The sequence below is a fragment of the Gorilla gorilla genome, chromosome 19 (assembly GCF_029281585.2).
Source record: "Gorilla gorilla gorilla isolate KB3781 chromosome 19, NHGRI_mGorGor1-v2.1_pri, whole genome shotgun sequence".
NCBI classification, from domain to species: Eukaryota; Metazoa; Chordata; class Mammalia; order Primates; family Hominidae; genus Gorilla; species Gorilla gorilla.
In genome coordinates, this window is record NC_073243.2 from 101,296,672 (window position 1) to 101,310,999 (window position 14,328).

Sequence of the window (14,328 nt, forward strand, 5' to 3'; positions counted from 1 at the left end):
CTTCTGCCCTGCTCATGCTGTCTGACTACCTGTAACAATGAAGGAGGTGAAAAGGAGGGACCCAACTAGATTGTGGCTTTGGGAAAGCATATGCCTTTCTAAGGGAGATGGCACTGTGGCTGGGTTTGAGTGATGGACGTGATTTCAACAGGTAGAAATGGGAGGAGCGTGATGGGAAATGCAAATACGTTTTTTGCAGAGGGAACAGCCTGTGCAAAGGCGAAGGGCAAGGAAGCACAGCCGTGTTCCCTGGATGGGAATCAGCCCAGTGTGAGCTGAAGCCCAGAGCATGGACGGTAAGCAAGCGGGACAGTAGAGGCAGGTCCACGCCAGATCAGAAGGGCCCTGAGAGGTGGGCCAGTGCTGCCTCACTGTTAAACAGCCAGAAGCCACTACAGAGCTTTCAGCAAGTGAGTGGCTGGATTGTATGTAGTCTGTGTTTGCCCGCGAGGCCTTCCATAACAAAGTGCCACAGACCGTGTGGCTCAAACACAAATTTATGTTCTCACAGTTCTGGAGGCTGGAAGTCTAATATCGAAGCGTCACTAGGTCTTGTTTCTTCTGGGGCCTCAGTCCTCAGCTTGTAGATAGCCGTCTTCTCCCTGTGTCTTCACATGGTCTATCCCTGGGTGTGTCTGTGTCCTAATCACCTCTTACAATTAAGGACACCGGTCAGATTGGATTAGGGCTCACCTCAAAGACCTCATTTAAATTTAATTGCCTCTTTAAAGACCCTACCTGCAACTACAGTGACATTCTGAGTTACTGGGTTAGAACATCAACGTGTGCATTTGGAGGGACACAGTATTCCACCTATAACGTAGTGTATCTTTATAAAAAATGCACTTAAAGAAGACGGAGACAACAGAGAAGGAGGCAATGTGGTCACGGAGGCCATTGGAGGCTGGCAGAATGAGTCCAAGGAGAAACAATAAACAAACAGGGAATGAGGACTTCAGAGATTTTGTCAAGATGGATGTTTAGGACTTGGCACCTGATGGGTGCTTCCTGTGTGGGAGAGAAGAACTAAAGATAACTCCATTGGAACTCCATGAGTCAGCTTGAACCTGGCACAGACTTTTGCATAACAATAGTTTATCAATAACTAGGAAGGGAAGGATGAATGGATCCATGGGAGAGCTGATTTGGGCAGGGACTAAGGTGGGAGGCACACTTGCTCTCAACAGTACTTTTGTATTGCTTGAATTAATTTATTCAACAAATCAAATTCAATTCAAAAAATCAAAAACAAAATAAAAAATAATATATAATTGCAGAACTTCAAGGAGTTTTCCATTCTGGGCTAGTTTTTCATATCACTGGACTCTCTCCCTGACCCCAGGCATGTTTGTTGAGGACCCCCTCTGAGAAATCATGCCAGAGTAGAAATTGCAGTTGTCTAAAGTGAAGTCAACTACTAGAAAGAAAAGAAGGAATTCACAAGAACCACAGCAAATCAGTTATTTATGGAAAGCAATTTGATATTAAGAGGATTAACCCTGGGCTCTTCCAGGAAGATTCAGTTATTAAGGTCCATCTCACCTCCCAACAAAGCCCAATACAAGGAGCTTCAGGTTGTTAAACTGATTGAATGAGATGACACCTACCAAGTGCTTAGTACCACACCTAGTGCAGAGTACATGCCCAGCAAGTGTTAGCTAACATCCTGTCATGCATTACATTTTGGGGACCTCCTCGGTGAGTTACATGGAGCAGAGGGTGCAGCCATTCTTGGTCACTGCCCCACAGCTCTTCCCCCTATTACTTGCCAACAGAACCCCAGCTGTGTCCAGGGACTGGAAGGCCTTGAGCTTCTGGGGGCTGAGCTCCCCCTCTAGCCCTAGGGTGAATTGGGATTGGTCTCAGCCATTCATAGTCATTTTACTCCCCTTGTTGGTGGCTAGTTTAAGATTGTGTGATGGTTACTGTTGTGTCAACTTGACTGTGCCATGAGGCATCTGGATATTTGGGTAAACTTTATTTCTGGGTGTGTCTGTGATGGTGTTTCCAGGTGAGACTAGCATGGGAATTGGTAGACTGAGTGAAGCAGATTGCCCTCCCCAATGTGGATGGGCCTCATCCAATCTGTTGAAGGCCTGATTAGAACAAAAGGCTGAGCAAGAGAGAATTTGCTCTCTCTGCCTGCCTGACTTTGGGCTGGGACGTCTCTCTTCTGCTTTGGACTCATGCTAGAACTTAACATCATTAGCTCTCCTGAATCTCAGGCCTTTGCACTGCAGATCTGGGGACATTTCAGCCTCCATAATCATGTAAGCCAATTCCTTATTTTATATATATACACACACACACAAACACATACACACTTGCGTGTATGTACATAAATATATCTATCTCCTATTAGTTCTGTTTCTCAGGAGAACCCGGACTAATACGGCTTGGAAAGAGATCACAGTCATGGTCAAGGGCAGTGGAAGTGAGAATCTGCTGGGGAACCTCTGAGAAATTATCCCTTACTCTTAAAAAGGGACAGAGATGTTGTCATCTACATGGCATGCCTGGAATTGTCATAGCCATCTCTGCATCATGAGGGAAGCCAACCCTAAAAGGATAAATCAAGCCCACGAGGATCGCAGAGAGAGAAGGGGGGAGGAATTGAGTTTTAGAGGATTTTGTTGCACTGCTGAGTTAACCAAGCCTGGTACTGGCCTATCTCTGAACTTCTTGTGAAGGAAATAATAAATGACCTTAGCTTCTTTGTTATCTGGTCTATTACTTACAGCCAAAAGCACCCTAACTGGTAAAACATTGTATGGTTCTTGTGAAAAGCTTTGGCTCCTCATCTGGTGCACCTCTCACTGTTTTCTTCATCCAGACTTGGGGTAGAGGTTTAGGGGAGTCTCTGTGCAGAGGCCTATAAACCAGCATTCTTCCCACGAGAGCATGTTACATATCCCTGAAGCATCTTCCTCTTGGAAAAAACTTGGGCAAACAAGTATAATTTCCTGGTGGCCAAAGCGCATGTGTTTCACACTGAATTCTTCGCAAGTTGAGCCTTCTGTTCTCTAGTAACTGCCCTGCTTTTGCCTGGACTCTTTTCAATGTTTTCAGTGTCCTGGTGCTCATGCTTTCAGCATCCTGGTGCTCACATTTCTAAACCCCAATACAGAATTCCAACTGTGGGCTCATCAGCTTTCTCCAGACTATTTTCTTTGTGTTTGCCAAGATTCTTTTCTGAGATGAGTCAGAATGCTTTTTCTACTGATAAACAAGTCAGCCTCACTGCCCCCACAACCCTGGGCTGTCTGCCATTCTTCTTCGATCCAATCTCCCCCATTGGACTTGAAATAGTAGCAATCATGACAATGCCTTACAATGCATTACACAGTTCTCAGTAGTTTACAAAGCATTTTCACACGTGCCATCTAATTTACTCCTTGCAACAATGGATGAGATGAGTTGAGCTGACGTAATTATTCCTATTTTACAGAAGAAGCAGCACAGATAGACAGGAGGGCTGTTTGGGCCAAGGTCAAACGGCACATAGCTGGCCCAAGTAGAAATCAAGCTTAGAGGTAACCAGAGTTTCTCCCCATCTAATCCAATTCCACTCCACACATACTTAGCCAGCCTTCTCCTTGTGCTCAGCACTTTGTGGCTTGCCTGGGACAATTGTGAGGGTGAAGATTAATGTTCATTTCCCTGCTTAAAAGAAATAGAAGGAAGTCAAACAGACATCAGACAGCAGTGGCTGGAATCAAGGAGTTCTCACCTTGCCTTCGTTGTGTGAAAATCTGGTTCTGGGAATTTATATATTCTACGCTTTCTTCTATTAGGAAAAGCCACTTTGGGTTTGTTTTTCCTTGAACTGTGTGTCAGGAATGAAAAGCAGGATGCAGAGGATGTTCAGTGCCTATGAAGCTGGGTGATGACTGTGCTTAGCCTGAACAGCAGAGGCCAGCAGGGACTAGCGAGGACAGTCACTCAGGAAGGGGCGGAGGCTCACCATGGAGAAACCAGTACTTACATGGGGAGCTGAATAAAAAGCTAAAGATGCTAGCTACATTTACTCAATGTTTATTGTGCTCCAGGTGTTTCAATTAGTTATCAATGAGCAACACAATACCCCCAAATACACTGCCTGAAAACCACAACCGGCCAGGTGTGGTGGCTCATGCCTGTAATCCCAGCACTTTGGGATGCCGAGGCAGGTGGATCACCTGAGGTCAGGAGTTCAAGACCAGCCTGGCCAACATGGCGAAACCCTGTCTCTACTAAAAATACAAAAATTAGCCAGGCGTGGTGGCACGTACCTGTAATCCCAGCTACGCGGGAGGCTGAGGCAAGAGAATTGCTTGAACCTGGGAGATGGGGGTTGCAGAGAGCTGAGATCACGGCACTGCACTCCAGCCTGGGCAACAGAGTGAGACTCTGAAACACACACACACACAACCATGTGTCAGTGTGTCATTTCTGAGTTGGGTGGGGAGGTTCTGCTGACCTAGGCCAGGCTCAGCATTCTCAGCTTGGCTGGCTCATATGTCTGCAGTCTGCTGGCAGAATGGCTGGGTACAGGCATCCTTGTGAGCCTTGAACTTGGCCAACCTCGAACTTGGCCAACCTCCTTCCAAGTCAGAGACCCCAGCACAGCATTGCACAAGGAAAAAGGAGTGTCAAGGACAGCCCTGGCCCTGCCTGCTTCAGTGAGGCATGGAGGTAGCCAGGTTTGGGGTACATAACAGAGTAAATACTGTCACAGTGGAACAGTCCTTCCACTGCATGGAAGGGTGACACAAGGTCATCAAGCCCCAGAAAGGAGAAAACCTCTAAGCAGGTACCTTGCTTTTCCCAAGGCTCAGAAAGACACAGATGATAGCCACGGTGAATGCTCCAGAGTCTTCCAGAGTCCTTGTACTAAGCTAAAACTCAGATGAAAATTCTCACAAGCTGTTTTTTGTTTGTTTTATTATTTTATTTTTATTTTATTTTTTATTTATTTATTCTTTTGAGACAGAGTCTCACTCTTTTGCCCAGGCTAGAGTGCAATGGTGCAATCTCTGCTCATTGCAGCCTCCACCTCCCAGGTTCAAGTAATTCTCCTGCCTCAGCCTCCTGAGTAGCTGGGATTACAGGTGCGTGCCACCACACCTGCCTAATTTTTGTATTTTTAGTGGAGATGTTTATTTTATTTTTAACATTTTAGGCTATTTACCTCATAGTGGAGTGGCAGGCCTCTTGAAATGGTATTTCAAACATCAAACTAAACTGCCTATCTCCTGAGCAGTGGGGTGGGGTGGCCTGAGCCTGGCCCCCTGAGTACCTCCGCCCATCTTCTGGACCAAGCCTCTGCCACGGTTTCCCCCATCCACTCTGAGGCAAAAGCACCATAGCCCAGGAACCCAGCATTGTTCCTCCTTCGGATGCTCAGCCAAAGCCAGAAGCAGGAAGCAGGAAGTGGGAAGTGGGAAACAGGAAGCAGCTTTTTGTGCTGCTTCAAGAGTCCTTTCTCTATGGCCCGGGGCCTGGAGGCAGGTGAGGGCCCAGGGAACTTTCGTCTGGCCATGGCCGTTAAGATGATGGATATAAAGAATCCTTCCCTTGGGGTTCAACTGTAGGGAATATTTCTGGAAACTTTTGATCAGGGTGTTGATTTCTGGTATTAAAGAAATAATAATGTGAGAAAAGAAAAAATATTTGGGAGCCATTGTAGAAATAACGTTAACAAATGAAATGCTGCGATTGAATAACACTTAGGCACATTTTTAAAAGTCAACTTAACTTTGAGACAAGTTTTCTTCCATTATAGGAATTACAAATGGCTCACACGTGTCCCTTCCTCCTGGTGTTTTGGTTGGGTAGCATGGTCTAAAAAACAACTAGGCAGACATTAGCCTGTAATCAACATGGAGTGGACACCCCACGGTGACATTTTATCTAATATACTTGTATGCCTTCCTATCTGTAGTTGATGTGTCCTAGGAAAATTGAGTGTAAGTTAAAATTTCCAAAGCCATACGATATTTTAAATGTCCTTTAAGGTCTGTCTCTAATGTATGCATTCTCAAAGTGGAGATATTGTACTCAAGGGGGTGAAAATTTGAATGACAGGGTGTGTGCAACAAATGGTACTCTTTTATACATCTTTTATATATCATTTCATGTGTTAAGAAAAAATATACAAACAATACATAAATAGGTATACAGTATGTCTTCAATATTAAAATTTCACTGGGGGAGTGATTAGGACAAAAATGTCTAAAAAGCCTTGTTATTGGGGAGGGAGGTAATGAGGAAAGAAATATTGAGAAATACTGCTCCAAATGGATACTTTTGTGAAGCTCTTCTATTTTGAAGTATCACCTTCTAATTAATTTTTAAAACAGAAATCTGGATTTTCACATCTTGAGATTGCTTAACATAAGACAGATCTACAGAAAGTCCATTACTGCCAGAAGGCAATATTCATCCATCTTAGCCATTACATGGAGGCCCCCAGGAGAGTCTTCCAGCAGGAAATTTGTGCCATGCTATTATAAAATAATAAGGTGCTTATTGTCTACAGCTTGTGGAAACAGTCTCATTATTATTTTATGGCCAGATCTCTTTGGTAATAATAGTACTGATAATTACAAGACCACAATTCATCAAATCAAGACTCCACTGATTGTGAGATGCATCATTAAAATTTGACACAATGACACATTAAAATTTGACACAGATGCCATAGGCAGTCAGATGCACTGAAAAAATGTTAAATTGTGAAAAAATGCATCTTAGGATTGATGAATACAGAAATAATAGCTGAAAATCACAGCCTTCTGTATGTGCCAAGCAAGACCTAGTTTATCTAATCAAACACTTTGAACAGTGATGCCTATTACATGCAGTGATATCTATTATTCACTCCAGTTTACAAAGGAGGACAGCTGAGATTCAGAGAGGTTTACTAACTTGCTGAAGATTACACAGCTCCAAAATGGTAGAGGAACGACTCAACTTGAAGGCCTCAGGATCCTAATGTCTCAGCCTTCTGGTGAACACAAGGCTGTATCTTTCTCTACCCCTGTTCTATCTGTTTCCCCTGCAACTCAGAAAATAAATTCACCTCAGTGCTTTTAAGGTACAAGTTTCTAGAAAGTGCACAAAATGAAATGCTTATAGCTTTTAAATTGATGAAGCGGAAGTTATTTTCTTAAAAGGTTGTTATATAAATAATACTTTTGATAATGGGGCACCCTCCTGACATGGTGAAAAGATAAGTAATCTTGAGCCAGGAAAACTTGGGTTTGATTCTTTTTTTATTCTATATGTTGTGCATCTTTATGGGATACAGAGAAATATTTCAATACATGTATACAGTGTGTAATGATCAAATCAGGGTAATTAGCATACCCATTATCTCGAACATTTATTTCTTCATATCATGAACATTCAAAATCCTTTCTTCTACTAATTTGAAAATATACAATAAATTTTTGTTAACTGTAGTCACCCTACAGCAATATAGAACACTTGAACTTATTCTGTCTAGCTGTAATTTTGTATCCATTAACCAGACCCTTCCTATCTCCCTCTCCCCTTTACTCTCCCCAACCTCTGATACTCATGATTCTACTCTCTACTTCCATGAACTCAAATTTTTTATTAACTCCCACATATAAGTGAGAACATGTAGTACATATCTTCCTGTGCCTGACATTTCACTTAACATTGTGGTCTCTAAGCTCATCCATTTACCATGAATTACAAGATTTTATTCTTTTTAAATGGCTGAATAATATTCAATTGTGTATATATACAGATTTTCTTTATCCATTTGCCTGTTGATGGACACTTACATTGATTCTATATCTTTGCTATTGCAAATAGTGCTGCAGTAAACATGGGAATGCAGTTATCCCTTTGATATGCTAATTTCCTTTCATGTATGTGTGTGTGTGTGTGTGTTTAAAGATCTGATCTCACTGTCACCCAGGCTGCAGTGCAGTGGCATAATATGGCTCACTGCAGCCTCTACCTCCTAGGCTAAAGCAATCCTACCACCTCAGCCCTCTAAGTAGCTGGGACTATAGGCGCATGTTACCACACCTGGTTAATTTTTGTATTCTTTGTAGAGACGGGGTTTTGCCATGTTGCCCAGGCTGATCTTGAACTCCTGAACTCAAGCAATCTGTGATTTTTTTTCTTTTGGATAAACACCCAGTAGTAGGATTGTTAGATTGTATGGTAGTTCTATTCTTGTTTTTTTGATATCTCTACACTGTTTTCTATAATGGCTGCACTAATTTACATTCCCACCAACAGTGTATAAGAATTCCCTTTCCTGATCGAGACCATCCTGGCTAACATGGTGAAACCCCGTCTCTACTAAAAATACAAAAAATTAGCCAGGTGTGGTGGCTAAAACTGGAAGCGTTCCCTTTGAAAACTGGCACAAGACAGGGATGCCCTCTCTCACCACTCCTATTCAACATAGTGTTGGAAGTTCTGGCCAGGGAAATCAGGCAGGAGAAAGAAATAAAGGGTATTCAATTAGGAAAAGATGAAGTCAAATTGTCCCTGTTTGCAGATGACATGATTGTATATTTAGAAAACCCCATCACTTCAGCCCTCTTTTTCTATTGATTGGAATAGTTTCAGAAGGAATGGTGCCAGCTCCTCTTTGTATCTCTGGTAGAATTCAGCTGTGAATCCATCTGGTCCTGGACTTTTTTTGGTGGGTAGGCTATTAATTATTGCCTGAATTTCAGAGCCTGTTATTGGTCTATTCAGGGATTCAACATCTTCCTGGTTTAGTCTTGGGAGGGTGTATGTATCCAGGAATTCATCCATTTCTTCTAGATTTTCTAGTTTATTTGCGTAGAGGTGTTTATAGTATTTTCTGATGGTAGTTTGTATTTCTGTGGGATTGGTGGTGATATCCCCTTTATCATTTTTTATTGTATCTATTTGATTCTTTTCTCTTTTCTTCTTTATTAGTCTTGCTAGTGGTCTATCAATTTTGCTGATCTTTTCAAAAAGCCAGCTCCTGGATTCATTGATTTTTTTGAAAGGTTTTTTGTGTCTCTATTTCCTTCAGTTCTGCTCTGATCTTAGTTGTTTCTTGCCTTCCACTAGTTTTGAATGTGTTTGCTCTTGCTTCTCTAGTTCTTTTAATTGTGATGTTAGGGTGTCAATTTTAGATCTTTCCTGCTTTCTCTTGTGGGCATTTAGTGCTATAAATTTCCCTCTACACACTGCTTTAAATGTGTCCCAGAGATTCTGGTATGTTGTGTCTTTGTTCTCATTGGTTTCAAAGAACATCTTTATTTCTGCCTTCATTTCATTATGTACCCAGTAGTCATTCAGGAGCAGGTTGTTCAGTTTCCATGTAGTCGAGCAGTTTTGAGTGAGTTTCTTAATCCTGAGTTGTAGTTTGATTGCACTGTGGTCTGAGAGACAGTTTGTTATAATTTCTGTTCTTTCACATTTGCGAGGAGTGCTTTACTTCCAACTATGTGGTCAATATTGGAATAAGTGTGATGTGGTGCTGAGAAGAATGTGTATTCTGTTGATTTGGGGTGGAGAGTTCTGTAGATGTCTATTAGGTCTGCTTGGTGCAGAGCTGAGTTCAATTCCTGGATATCCTTGTTAACTTTCTGTCTCATTGATCTGTCTAATGTTGACAGTGGGGTGTTAAAGTCTCCCATTATTATTGTGTGGGAATCTAAGTCTCTTCGTAGGTCTCTAAGGACTTGCTTTATGAATCTGGGTCTTCCTTTATTGGGTGCATATATATTTAGGAAAGTTAATTCTTCTTGTTGAATTGATCCCTTTACCATCATGTAATGGCCTTCTTTGAGTCTTTTGATCTTTGTTGGTTTAAAGTCTGTTTTATCAGAGACTAGGATTGCACCCCTGTTTTTTTTTTTTTTGTTTTCCATTTGCTTGGTAGATCTTCCTTCATCCCTTTATTTTGAGCCTATGTGTGTCTCTGCACATGAGATGGGTCTCCTGAACACAGCACACTGATGGGTCTTGACTCTTTATCCAATTTGCCAGTCTGTGTCTTTTAATTGGAGCATTTAGCCCATTTACATTTAAGGTTAATATTGTTATGTGTGAATTTGATTCTGTCATTATGATGTTAGCTGGTTATTTTGCTTGTTAGTTGATGTAGTTTCTTCCTAGCATTGATGGTCTTTACAATTTGGCATGTTTTTGCAGCGGCTGGTACCAGTTGTTCCTTTCCATGTTTAGTGCTTCCTTCAGGAGCTCTTGTAGGGCAGGCCTGGTGGTGACAAAATCTCCTAGCATTTGTTTGTCTGTAAAGTATTTTATTTCTCCTTCACTTATGAAGCTTAGTTTGGCTGGATATGAAATTCTGGGTTGAAAATTCTTTCCTTTAAGAATATTGAATATTGGCCCCCACTCTCTTCTGGCTTGTAGAGCTTCTGCCAAGAGATCCACTGTTAGTCTGATGGGCTTCCCTTTGTGGGTAACCCGACCTTTCTCTCTGGCTGCCCTTAACATTTTTTCCTTCATTTCAACTTTGGTGAATCTGACAATTATGTGTCTTGGAGTTGCTCTTCTCAAAGAGTATCTTCGTGGTGTTCTCTGTTCTTCCTGAATTTGAATGTTGGCCTGCCTTGCTAGATTGGGGAAGTTCTCCTAGATAATATCCTGCAGAGTGTTTTCCAACTTGGTTCCATTCTCCTCGTCACTTTCAGGTACACCAATCAGACGTAGATTTAGTCTTTTCACATAGTCCCATATTTCTTGGAGGCTTTGTTCATTTATTTTTACCCTTTTTTCTCCAAACTTCTCTTCTCGCTTCATTTCTTTCATTTGATCTTCAATCACTGATACCCTTTCTTCCACTTGATTGAATCAGCTACTGAAGCTTGTGCATGCATCATGTAGTTCTCGTGCCATGGTTTTCTGCTCCATCAGGTCATTTAAGGTCTTCTCAGGCCGGGCGCAGTGGCTCACACCTGTAATCCCCGCACTTTGGGAGGCCGAGGTGGGCGGATCACGAGGTCAGGAGATCAAGACCATCCTGGCTAACACGGTGAAACCCCATCTCTACTAAAAATACAAAAAATTAGCCAGGTGTGGTGGTGGGCGCCTGTAGTCCCAGCTACTCAGGAGGCTGAGGCAGGAGAATGGCATGAACCCGGGAGGCAGAGCTTGCAGTGAGCCGAGATTCTGCCACTGCACTCCAGCCTGGGCGACAGAGTGAGACTCCATCTCAAAAAAAAAAAAAAAAAAAAAGGTACTCTCTATGCTTATTTATTCTAGTTAGCCATTTGTCTAATCTTTTTTCAAGGTTTTCAGCTTCTTCCCGATGGGTTCAAACAACCTCCTTTAGCTCAGAGTAGTTTATTATTACCAATCATCTGAAGCCTTCTCCTCTCATCTCATCAAAGTCATTCTCTGTCCAGCTTTGTTCTGTTGCTGGTGAGGAGCTGTGTTCCTTTGGAGAAGAGGTGCTCTGATTTTTAGAATTTTCAGCTTTTCTGCTCTGGTTTCTCCCCATCTTTGTGGTTTTATCTACCTTTGATCTTTGATGATGGTGACGTACAGATGGGGTTTTGGTGTGGATGTCCTTTCTGTTTGTTAGTTTTCCTTCTAACAGTCATGACCCTCAGCTGCAGGTCTGTTGGAGTTTGCTGGAGGTCCACTCCAGACCCTGTTTGCCTGGGTATCACCAGCGGAGGCTGCAGAACAGCAAATATTGCAGAACGGCAAATGTTGCTGCCTGATCCTTCCTCTGGAAGCTTCATCTTAGAGAGGCACCCAGATGTATGAGGTGTCAGTCAGCCCCTACTGGGACGTGTCTCCCACTTAGGCTACTTGGGGGTCAGGGACCCTCTTGAGGAGGCACTCTGTCCATTCTCAGATCTCAAACTCTATGCTGGGAGAACCACTACTCTCTTCAAAGCTGTCAGACGGGAATGTTTAAGTCTGCAAAAATTTCTGCTTCCTTTTGTTCAGCTATGCCCTGCCCCCAGAGATGGAGTCTACAGAGGCAGGCAGGCCTCCTTGAGTTGCGGCGGGCTCCACCCAGTTCGAGCTTTCCAGATGCTTTGTTTACTTACTCAAGCCTCAGCAATGGCAGACGCCCCTCCCCCAGCCTCACTGCCTCCTTGCAGTTCTATCTCAGACTGCTGTGCTAGCAGTGAGCAAGGCTCCTTGGGCATGGGACCCTCTGAGCCATGCACGGAATATAATCTCCTGGTGTGCTGTTTGCTAAGACCATTGGAAGAGCGTAGTATTAGGGTGGGAGTGTTCTGATTTTCCAAATACTGTCTGTCACAGCTTCCCTTGCCTAGGAAAGGGAATTCCCTGACCCCTTGCACTTCCCAGGTGAGGCGATGCCCGGCCCTGCTTCGGCTCACACTCCATGGGCTGCACCCACTGTCCAACAAGCCCCAGTGAGATGAACCCAGTACCTCAGTTGGAAATGCAGAAATCACCCGTCTTCTGCGTTGCTCACGCTGGGAGCTGTAGACTGGAGCTGGACAGCATGCAGGTGTGCAGTGGCCCCACTACTGGAGGGGTGGGGTGCTTCTGGTGGCAGCAGCCCTGGGCAGGTGGCTCCCAGGCTCTGGAGAGCATGCACTTGGGCTCCCTCTGTTCTGAGGGTAGCCTTCCTGTGCGCTGCACTGCCTGCTCTCTGCGTGGCCATAGGACACTGCATGGGCTAGAGTGCGGAGGATCCAGCCAAACCACTGGGTCCAGATGGTGTTGTGATGCTAAAGACCTCTGGGTGGACATGGGGGCAGCTCAGGGGGTCCTCCATGGATGTGGAGATGCAGGGGATATTGGGCTCCAGGGCAGAATGTAGTCTGGTGGAGGCTGGACTCTCAAAATGGTGCCATGCCATAGCAGCTTGGGTCTTAAGGGATGAGAAGGACCCAGCATTTCCTCTCTAGGACAATGCAGTCATGCATACTCCAGGCAGCTCCCTGTACTCGTCTCAGGGCCTGTGAGGGCCAAGGTTCTCTCGTGACCAGTATTGCAGGAGTCTGTGGTGGGAATGTGGACTGTTGGGAATCTCTTGCCTATCTTTTCCCCGCAATGGGGAGTTCCTTCTGGCTTTATACCAATCTTAGGTGGACCAGCTGCTTTGCTTTCCCCACCTCCATGCTTCAAAGAGTCCCTGCCACTTCCCTGCTGAATTCCAGTGTATTATCCTAGATGCACTATTCAACGTGTGGTTATCTGTTTGCTGTTTTGGTCCTTCTTTGTGGAGGAGGCAAGTGCTGGGTGCCTCTATTCCTGCTCCAAGAATTTCTTATCTTCTTCAGACCTGTATGCTATTTTCATGGCAAAATGCAGAAGAGCCTTAGGTTTGATTGTCTCTTCCACTGACCAGCTGTGAGAATGTGGGTGGAAGTTTGCCTTTGTGAATCCTGGTTTCCTCCTCAGGAGCCTCTTGCAGATGGAGGTGTGTGAAGCTTGACCAGATAACATGTAAAGTAGCCAGCTGTTTGCTGCCCCTTTCCTATGTATTTATTTGTTTTTTGAGTTGTTTGTTTTTGAGACTTTGGATACTACATTTACTTAAAGTGATTATACCCAGACTCATCAACTCCTTTCCTCTTATAAGCTGGAGCTTAATGTTTATCTGGAGTTGGAAAGAAGCTGATGCCTCATAAATCCAAGCTCTGATCGTCTTATAGCTTCATTAATATTTTCCTGAAGGATGAGATGTTAAACCTACGCTTCTGATAGGTTTATAGCTTTGTGCTTGGGGGCTAGTGTCAGGGAGAGATGTTCTATTTTTATCTCTTTTTTTTTCCTTTGTTTTGATTGCTGTTCTGTAAAGGATCTTGGCTGTCCAGAGCATATTTCACTCATTTGGCTGGGATACTTTCTGAATGGTACAGAGATAACCAATTGTGTAGTTTATATTGAAACTGAAAATTTTGCCTCCCTCAAGAATATTATAATCTTCACTTATTGTTTGAGGCTCCATTGCTTTTGAATAAATACAGAATGTGTTTCCTCTTCCCCTATTCAAGTGGGCAGTTTTTTAAATGGACTGTAACAGGAGCTTTCTCTGTTTGCATTGGGAGCCATCTCAAGTTTACATCCAGAAAACCTAATAAAAATTTGAGCTGCAACAACTGGGTGGAAGCCGAGGAATGAAAGAAGTTGTTTGATGAGGATCTTGCCAAATGATGGCAGAAGGCTGTTGCTTGCAGAAGGACTTAGCAATTTCTCAGGAAGGGGGAGTTTGCTCCTGCCCACTCCAGTCTTTCTGAAGGTTCAGATGACCATTAATCCCTCTTGCAAAACTATCCCACACATGTGAGGTGGTACATCCTTATACACTGGCCTCACTTAGGGTGCATTTCTAGTAAATTCTCCTTTCCCCTAACT